Source organism: Megascapheus bottae, chromosome X (genome assembly GCF_031878675.1).
Source record: "Megascapheus bottae isolate mThoBot1 chromosome X, mThoBot2.hap1, whole genome shotgun sequence".
In the NCBI taxonomy this organism is placed as follows: Eukaryota; Metazoa; Chordata; class Mammalia; order Rodentia; family Geomyidae; genus Megascapheus; species Megascapheus bottae.
In genome coordinates, this window is record NC_143547.1 from 37,010,454 (window position 1) to 37,021,176 (window position 10,723).

A 10,723-nucleotide genomic window follows, 5' to 3' on the forward strand; every position below is an offset into this window, starting at 1 on the left:
TTGCCTAGCATGCAAGAAGCCCTGGGTTCGATTCCTTAGTACCACATACACAGAAAAGAACTGATGAAACATACTAAGAGCTTGGCTTAAAATTGCTCGATGGTTCACTATGGAAAAGGACATATATGAAGAGCACCCTGCACAGCTGGGGACGATGAGCTGGTGTTGGTGAGGTATAGGAGAACACAAGCATGCAACGTGGGAAGAGCACTTGGGCTTTTTTGGTAATTAGAGATAAGAGAATCACAGGGGCCGGGAGTTTGGCCTAGTGGTAGAGTGCTTGCCTAGCATGCACAAAGATTCCTCAGTACCACATACATAGAAAAAAGCCGGAAGTGGTGCTGGGGCTCAAGTGGTAGAAGTCTAGCCTTGAGAAAGTCCAAGGACAGAGCTCAGGCCCTGAGCTCAAGCCCAAGATTGGCAAAAAAAAAAAGAGAGAATCACAGACTTTCCTTCTCCAGGCTGGCTTCAATATGAAATCCTCAAATCTCGGCCTCCTGAGTAGCTAGGATTACAGGCATGAGCTGCCATTAACAGGAAAAAAAATGTGTGTGTGTGTGTGTGTGCATGCATGTGCTAGTCATAGGGCTTGAACTCTGGGCCTGGGCACTGTCCTTGAGCACTTCAGCTCAAGGCTAGCCCTCTACCACTTGAGCCAGAGAACTACTTCTGGTTTCTGCTGGTTAATTAGAGATGAGTCTCAAGAACTTTCATGCCTGGCCTGGCTTTGAAAAGCAATCTTCAGATCTCAGCCTCCTCAGCTAGGATTACAGGTGTGAGCCACCAGTACTTGGCAATATCTTCTTTAACTTGAAAATAACTATAAGGGGGCTTGGAGTTTGGCCTAGTGGTAGAGTGTTTATTAATCACGAATGCCTGGGTTCAGTTCCTTGGTAGGTCATACATAGAAAAAACCTGGAAGTGGTGCTGTGGCTCAAGTGGTAGAGCTCTAGCCTTGAGAAAAGTTCAAGCAAGGCCCTAAATTCAAGCCCCAGGACTGGCAAAAAAATAACTATAAGGGTCTGGGAGTTTAGCCTAGTGGTAGAGTGCTTGCCTAGCATGCATGAAGGCTCAGGTTTGATTCCTCTGTACCATATACACAGAAAAAGCCAGAAGCAATGCTGTGGCTCAAGGGGTAGAGCTCTAGACTTGAGTAAGCCCAAGCACAGTGCTTAGGCTTTAAGGTCAAGCCCCAGAACTGGCAAAACCAACAAAAAAGTCAAACTCCTCAGAAAGAAAAAGCAAATGTAGTCATTACGTTCAATATACACTATGTGAAAAAATGAACTATTGTGATTAGAGATGTGGCTCAGGTTGTAGAGTGCCAGTCAATAAACAAAAACAAGCATCAGATAATGATTGTAAATCTTGGTCTCAGACAAAAAGAAATGTAAAGAGACGTTAGTGGTAGAGGGCTTGCCTAGCATGCATGAATCACTGGATTTGATTTCTTGGTTCCACATAAACAGAAATGGTGCTGTGCCTCAATGGGCAGAGTGCTACCCTTGAGCAAAAGAAGCTCAGGGACAGTGCCTAGGCCCTGAGTTCAAGCTCCAGGACTAGCAAAAAAATATATGAGAAGGGCCAGGAGTGTAGCCTAGTGATAGAGTGATTGCCTAGCACTCACAAAGACCAAGGTTTGATTCCTTGGTACCACATACATAGAAAAGGCCGGAAGTGGTGCTGTGGCTCAAATGGCAGAGTGCTAGCTTTGAGCAAAAAGTTTCCAAAGAGTGTCCAGGCTCTGAGTTCAAGCTCCAGAACTGGCAAGAAGTAGGAGGAGGAGGGGAGAGGAGTGGGAGGAGGAGGAGGGAGGAGGAGAAGAAACAACATGAAAATACAAGAGAACATGGTATGGAGATTAACTGTAAGCATTAAGAAACTCCTGTCTATTGGATATTACCTCTGTAATAATCAAGATTCATTAAAATCACCGTCTGTAATTCTAGCTACTCAGAGATTTGAGGATTGCAGTTTGAAGTCAGGCAAGGAAAGGAAAGTCCTTGAAACTACTCAGAAAAAAAGTTAGAAGTGTGGCTAAAGGGGTAGAACACTAGTGATGAGCTAAAAAGGAAGCTCGGGGGCCAGGAATGTTGCCTAGTGGTAGCGTGCTTGCCTAGCATACACGAAGACCCAGGTTTGATTTTTTGGTACCACATACAAAGAAAAAACTAGAAGTGGTGCTGTGGCTCAAGTGGTAGAGCACTAGCCTTAAGAAAGCCCAAGGACAGTGCCCAGGGCCAAAGTTCAAGCCCCAGAATAGGTATAGGGGGAAAAAAAGTATGCAGGGAGGGAAGGGAAGGGGTTTGCACTAGAGAGGTGTTGACACTACCTATTTTTTTTACTGGTCCTAGGGCTTGAACTCAGGGCCTGAGCACTCTTCTTGGGCTTTCTCAAGGCTAGAGCCCTACCACTTGAGCCACAGCATCACTTCCAGCTTTTTTCTATGTATGTGGGACCGAGGAATCGAACCAAGGTCTTCGTGCATGCTAGGCAAGCACTCTACCACTAGGCCAAACTCCCATTTTTGTCTGTTTGGTTATGCTGGAGATTCAACCCAGGGTGTCATGCATACTAGGCAAGTGCTGTAGCACTGAGCCAACATGCCCAGCTTGCCACTTTCTGATAGATGATCTCACAATATCTATTCAGAAAGGCTACAGGAAGCCCTGACCTGTGGGAGCAAGTGTTGTACTCACAGCAAGCTTTGGTGTCCTCTCTGATGGACAGGAACAGTTTCACAGGATGTCAATACAATCAGACAAGCTCGCTCTGTGAAAAGATAGACCAAGACAAATGGAGACCATTCCATAACCATATCTAAATAAACAAGATTGCCCAACCTCTGTACTTACTGAAGTGAACAGGTGGCATATGTTTATCTTATTTTACAACTACAGCCTTAATGTCTGTCTAGTCTTCCCTTTAGATAAAATGTATCAATACACCCAATCATAAAACAAACTCCATTTCTAGATAGTGTTCAAACTAGATTAAAATTTTCATTTCTTAACTGGCCATGGTGGCTCATGCCTGTAATCCTAGCTACTCAGGAGGCTGAGCTCTGAGGATCGAAGTTCAAAGCCAGCCCAGGCACTAAAGTCCGTGAAACTCTTATCTCCAGGGCTGGGAGTTTGGCCTAGTGGTAGAGTGCTTGCCTAGCATGCACAAAGACCCGGGTTCGATTCTTCGGTACCATGTACATAGACAAAAAAAGCCAGAAGTGGTGCTATGACTCAAGTGGTAGAGTGTCAGCCTTGAGAAAACCCAAGGACAGTGCTCAGGCCCTGAGCCCAAGCCCAGGACTGGCAAAAAAAAAAAAAAACTCTTATCTCCAATTAAGCACTAGAAAACCGGAAGTGGGGCTGTGGCTTGAGGGGTAGGGCGGTAGCCTTGAGCTGAAGAGCCCAGGCCCAGAGTTCAAGTCCCACGACCGACAAAAAAAAAATAATAATCACATCCTGGGCGGGGAGTGTGTGCTAGGTCCTAGTGGTAGAGTGCGTGCCTCACATGCATAAAGGCCTGGATTCGATCCCTTGGTACCACAAGCTGGAAGTGGTGCTGTGGCTCAAGTGGCAGAGCACTAACCTTGACCGAGCCAGTCACAGACTGCTCACGCTTGTAATCTTAGCTACTCAGGAGGCTGAGATCTGAGTATCGGGGTTTCAAGCCATGGCAGAAAAATCCCCATGAGACTCCAATTAACCACCAGAAAACCAGAAGTGGAGCTTTGGCTTAAAGTGGTAGAGCACTAGCCTGGAGCAAAAAAGCTCAGGGACATTGCTCACGCTCTGAGTTCAAGCCCCATGGCTGATTCCCCACCCCCCAATTTTCAAAAAGTCATTTTTTCGGCAAATTGACACAGCTGATCACTTTATATGGGGAAATTCTGTGGATGAAGTGGGTCGCTGTGGCCAGGCCAATAGTCTGTCCTCACTGTACAGAGTCAGGCTCTGCTTCACACAACGGGTGTGAGACAGCGCAGGTCCTTCTCTGGACCACTTCCAAGGTTTCCACAGCCTACCAGTCCCCTGGAGTATACATGTGTGAGAGACACAGAGACAAACAAAGAGACAATTGATCATTTGGATGAGGTGTGGGATGTTGTGTGTCATTCTAACTGCACATCACTGTGTGAGATTGCAACAGCATATCTGGCTGTGTGTAACCAAGTGGGCTTTTCTAACTGAGTGAACTTTGTTGGGTAGTGTGGGTGGGGATGATGCTGTGTGTTTATGATTTGAGGAGTGGCTGAAATCTGGTGCCTTGTTTATGGGGATTGTGAGAAAATATTTGGTATGAAAGAGTATCATGGAGTCTATCTGTCTGCAGGTGTGTGGTGTGTACGTGCACGTGTGTGATATTATTTGTGTATTTAGCACTGGTTTTCTTTTTCAGTTATGGGACTTGAACTCATCCTGAGCATTGTCCTAGCTCAAGGCCACTACCCTACCCCTTGAGCAACAGTGCCACTTCCAGCTTTTTCTGTGTATGTGGTACCAAGGAAACAAACCCAGGGCTTAGTGCATGCTAGGAAAGCACTCTACCACTAGGCCAAACTCCTAGCCCTGTGCTGGACTCATTTAAATGGTCCTAGGACCCCTAGGACTAGTCCTGGGGCTTGAACTCATGATCTGTGTGTTGTCCCTCAGCTATTCTCTGTCTCTCTCCTCTCTCTCTCCTCTCTCTCTCTCCCTCCCTCCCTCCCTCCCTCCCTTCTTCTTCTTCTTCTTCTTCTTCTTCTTCTTCTTCTTCTTCTTCTTCTTCTTCTTCTTCCTCTCTCTCTCTCTCTCTCTCTCTCTCTCTCTCTCTCTCTCTCTCTCTCTCTCTCTCTCTCTTTCCTTGTTCCCTTCCTTTCTTCCTTTCTTTTCTCAAGGCTAGTGCTCTAACTCTTGAGCCATACCTCTATTTCTGGCTTTATTTTTGGTGTTTAGCTGGAGATAATCTCACAGGCTGGTAGGAATGTGTCTCAGTGGTAGAGTGCTTGCCTAATATGAATGAAGCCCTGGGTTTGATTTCTCAGTACCACACAAACAGAAAAAGCAGGAAGTAGCACTGTGGCTCATATAGTAGAGTGTTAGCCTTGAGCAAAAGATGCTCAGGGACAGTTTCCAGGCCCTGAGTTCAAGACCCAGGACTGGGGGGGGGGAGGGAAGAGAGAGATAGTTTAGAGTTTTCTTGTAATTTCTGTCTAATTCAGGTTAATGCTAAATTCATTGAAGATGCTGAAAGTCACCTTCCTTAGAGCAGACAGAAATTTAAATCCTGCATCAAATCCATGCCCTGCTGGCTCCTATCTGTAATTCTATCTACTCAGCATGCTGAGATCTGAGGATCACAGTTAGATGCCAGCCCAGGCAAGAAAGTCTACAGGGCACTCTTCTTTGTTGTTATTTGTCATGGTACATGAACTATGAGCCTGGGCCCTGTCCCTGAGCTCTTCAGTTCAAGGCTAGTGCTCTACCACTTGAGCCACAGCTCCATTTCCAGTTTTCTTATGGTTAATTGAGGAGTCTCACAGACTTTCATGCCCAGGCTGGTTTTGAACTGGGATCCTCAGATCCCAGCCTCGTGAGTATCTATGCCACCATGCCGGGCTTTTTTTTTTTTGGCAGTCCTGGGGCTTGAACTCAGGGCCTGAGCATAGTCCTTGAGCTATTTTGTTTTGTTTTTCTCAAGGCTAGCATTCTACCACTTGAGCCACAGAACCACTTCTGGATTTTTCTGTGTCTGTGGTACCACAGAATAGAACCTAGGGCTTTATGCATGCTATACAAGCATTCTGCCACTAGGCCACGCTCCCAGCCCTATGATACTCTTATTTCCAATAAATTACCAAAAAAAAAGAATGGGAAATAGAGATGTGGCTCAAGTGGTAAAGCAGTAGCTTTGAAAGGAAGAAGCTCAGAGATAGCACCCAGACCCTGAATTCAAGACCTAGGACCAGCAAAAAAAAAAAATCAAAACAAAAAACCCTAGGTCAAGAATACCAGCCCCTGGTTTATATATACCTCTCCTACTTACTCAAAACCAAATCTAACTATAGCTGTGAAGGGGTCTTGCAGATTAACTGAACTCCCAAATAGTTGATTTTAAGAGAGATTTGTTTACTGGGCGCCAGTGGCTCATGACTATAAATCCTAGCTAATCAGGAGGCTGATAGTGGAGGATCATGGTTCAAAGCCAGCCAGATGCCAGGTACAGTGGCTCTCACCTGTAATTCTAGCTACTCAGAAGGCTGAAATCTGAGGATCTCGGTTCAAAGCGGCCCAGGCACTCAAACCTGTAAGACTTTAAACTCCAATTAACCACTGGAAAACTGAAAGTAGTGCTGTGGCTCAAGAGGTTAGGGAGGTAGCATTGAGCTGAAGAGCTCAGGGACAGGGCCCAGGCCCAGAGTTCAAGCCCCATAACCGACCAAAAAAAAAGTGGGGGAGTGAGCCAGAAAAGTCCATGAGACTTTTTTGTTGTGGTGGTGGTGGTGGGACTTGAATAAACTCCAACGAACTACTCAGAAAAAGCCAGAAGTGGCTGTTGCTCAAGTGGTAGAGCACTAGCCTTGAGGACATAGAGGCTCAGGGACAGTGCCCTGGCTCTGTTTGCACCAGGACCAGCAAAAAGAAAAAAGAAAAGAGGGCTTGAAATATGGCCTAGTGGTAGAGTGCTTGCCTAGCATGCATGAAGTCCTGGGTTCAATCCCTTGGTACTACATACACAGGTGGGAAAAAAAGCTAGAAGTGGTGCTGTCGCCTTGAGCACAAAAAGGCTCAGAGACAAGCTGGGTGTAGTGGCTCACACCTGTAATCCTAGCTACTCAGGAGGCTGAGATCTGAGGATCTCGGTTCAAAGCCAGCTAGGGCGATAAAGAATGTGAGACTCTTATCTCCTATTAACCTCTAGAAAAGGGGAAGTAGGGTTGTGGCTCGAAGGATAGGGAAGTAGTCTTGAGCTGAAGAGCTCAGGGACAACACACAGGCCCAAAGTTAAAGCCCCATGACTGAGCCCCCCCCCAAAAAAATGGCTTGGAAACAGTACCCAAGCCCTGTGAGTTCAAGCCCTACACCTGACAAAATAAACAAACCCTAGAAAGTACTGAGTACATGACATGTCGTAGTGTGCCTATCTAGCATCTGAGAGACTCTGGATTCAATCTCAAATGTCTTAAAAATAAAAATAAAAATAAGGGGGCCGAGCGTATGGCCTAATGGTAGAGTACTCGTCTAGCATGCACGAAGCCCTGGGTTCAACTCCACAATACCACATACATAGAAAAAGACAGAAGTGGTGCTGTGGCTCAAGTGGTAGAGTGCAAGCCTTGAGAAAGCCCAAGGACAATGCCCAATGCCCAGGCCCCAGGACTCGGTGGGGGGCAGCAGGAGACAAAAGAAAAAGGGAAAGGATCTTCCTAATTCCTGGGCACAGTTGGCATGGTCATCCTGCCTGGCATTTGCAGGCATCAGATACCGTTTCTCATTTCCTGCTTCCTGCAGTGCTGGTGAGCAGCAGCCTCCAGGGGCTCCTACCTTTCCCCTCCCAGCAGTATTTGCTGTCAGTAGTTTTGTAGCAGAGTTCATCCGCAGCTTGCAATACTTGGCTTTCCTCTGTCCAGCTCCTTCAGTCCACTGGGGCCAGAAGCAATCAGCAGTAAACAGCTTTCCCTAGCGCCACAGTAGACACATTTCCAGATGGTAAGTTTCCAATTAGTGCTACCAGCGGAACATTAATTACAATGACTATTTTGTTGGTCAATGACCCACAGCCAAGACTTTCAACAAGAAATGGATCTCAGCATCTCAGCCTCTCACAGACTAAGATGGCAACTACTCCTTTTATCTGCTACCCTATATCTTTTATTGCCAGTCCTGGGGCTTGAACTCAGGGCCTGGGCACTGTCTTTGGCCTTTCTCAAGGCTAACACTCGACCACTTGAGCCAAAGCACCATTTGCAACTTTTTCCTGCGTATGTGGTACCAAGGAATTGAACCCAGGGCTTTGTGCATTCTAGGTAAGCATTCTATCACTAGGGCACATTCCCAGCCCATCTACCCTAAATTATTTAATTAATTAATTGAGATTGGGCCTTGAATTCCAGGCCTGGGCATTGTCCCTGAGCTTTTTTTTTTCCTCAAGGCTAGCACTCTACCACTTGAGCTATAGCTGCACTTGTGAGTTTTTGTGGTTACCTGAAAATAAGAATGCCATGGACTTTCATGCCTGGACTGGCTTTCAGTTCCGATCCTCACATGTCAGTCTCTTGTGTAGCTAGGGTTATAGACATGAGCCAGCAGCACCTGGCTCCTAGCCTATATACTTTCTATTTTTCCAGTCCCTGGGAACTCAACTCACTGCCTGAGCACTGTCCTTGGGCTTTCTCAAGGCTAGAGCTCTACCACTTGAGCATCACTTCCAGTTTTTTCTATGTATGTGGTACTGAGGAATCGAACCCAGGTCTTCGTGCATGCTACGCAAGCACTCTACCACTAGGCCAAACTCCTGGTCCCCTATCTTATATTCTTTAGTGCTATCTTTACAACTCACTAGCCAATCTTTCATTATTCTAACCCTTGTAATAGGTAGTGCTTTAAACTTAACTCTCTCTATTCCAATGGCAATAGATTCTCCCACCTTCCCACTCTCCCCTCTCTCTCAGTAGTGTCTCATTGATCTAGACTGACCTCAAACTCATGATTCTCCTATTTCAGTTTCTTGAGTTCTGGGATTGCAGGCATGTGTCTCCATACATGCCTCATCTTTATCTCTTGGTAGGACTCTGATACAGAACTGTTACCAGGAATGGGCCCAAGAAATCCATCCGTAGAGCTGGGAGTAATCAAGAACCTGAACTAATTGCCATGCCTGAGCACTGTCCCTGAGCTTCTTTTGCTCAAGGCTAGGACTTTCCCACTTGAGCTACAGCTCCACTTCCGGCTTTTTGCTGGTTAATTGGAGATAAGAGTCTCACAGGCTTTCCTGCCCAGGCTGGCTTTTTCAGATCTCCTTTTCCTGAGTGACTGATTACAAGCATGAGCCACCAGCATCCAGTTAGGACCCCATTCTGGTAAAAAAAAAAAAAAGATACATGAGAATTTAGTCAAAACTTGAGATTAATTTTCATTACAACTTGGCAAGGCCACACAATTAAATGAGTATATTTGGTGGCAATATGACCCTGCAGCTATGACAAGAAGGGCCTGAGCCATCATGAAAGTTCTTTGGGTTTCAGATTGTCACTTGAGCTGACCAGTGAACGGGCTTGGACTGCTCATTTTCTCTTTGTAACTGCCCAAGTGAATTAAAGAATCTAGCCCATAACATAATCCTGCACTTACGATTATTGCCGTAATGGTCAGGAGCCTCAGCCGTTTGCACTCTCAGGCCTTGTACTACAGTTGGAGTTTCACCCACAGCCTTAATGCAGGCCAGGAGCGAGGCCTAGTGGTAGAGTGCTCATCTAGCATGCACAAAGCCCTGGGTTCAATTCTTCAGTACCACATACATAGAAAAAGCTCGATGGGGCACTATGGCTCATTTGGCAGGGCACTAGCCTTGAGCAAAATGTGTCCAAGGACAGTGCCCAGGCCCTGAGTTCAAGCCCCAGGATTGACAAAGAGAAGAAAAAAGTAAAATAACAACCTAAAGAGTAGGAGAACATTACAATCCTATGTCTCATAAGAGGCACCTCAGACCTGTAATTCTAGCTCCATGGAGGGTGAGATCTTACTATTGTGATTCAAAAGTCAGCCTGGGAAGAAAAGTCTGTGAGACTCTTATCTCCAGCTAACCAACAAAAAGCTGAAAGTGAAATTGAGGCTCAAGTAGTAGAGTGCCAGTACGGAGGCTCTAAATTCAAGCCACAGTACCAACACACACACACACACACACACACACACACACACACACACACACACACACACACACACACACATCTGATAAGGGTATAATATTCTCAATATAAAAGAAACTCTTTCCACACCTACTCAAGTGGCTAAGACCTGAGGATCCATCTCCAGGACTCTAATTTGTAATTAACCAGTAAAAAGCCTGAAGTGGAGATGTGGCTTGAGTGATAGTGTACTAGCCATGAGCAAAAATGCCAAGTGAGAGGCAAGAGGTACTGGGTTCAAACCTAGTACATGCATACATGTATACATACATACATACAACTCTGATAATATAAGAAGGAAAACAGCCTGATTGTTTTATATGAGTTTTGCAATATTGCCCAATCTAGTCTTGTTCTTTCAATTCTCCTGCCTTAGACTCACAAGTAGTTTGGTTTAAAGATGTAACCACACTCAGTAACAAGGACTAGACAATGTCCCTGAGTTTCTTTTTGCTCAAGGCTAGTGCTCTACCTCTTGAGCCACAGTGCCATTTCCAGCTTTTTCTGTGTATACAGTGCCAAGGAATCGAACCCAGGGCTTTGTGCATGATAGGCAAGCACTCTACCACTATGTCACACTCCTGGCCCCAGTTTTGTGGAGTTTTTTTTTTGTTATTTGGTTAGTTGGTTTTTGTAGATAACTGGAGATCAGATTCTCATGAACTTTCCTCACTTGTTTGGCTTTGAATTGCAATCCTTAGATCTCAGTCTCCCAAGTAACCAGGCTTACAGACATGAGCCACTGGTGCCCAGCACAGCCTGATTTCTTTTTGGCCTGTCTTGGGGCTTGAACTCAGAGCCTAGGCACTGTCTCTGAGCGTATTATGCTTAAAGCTAGCG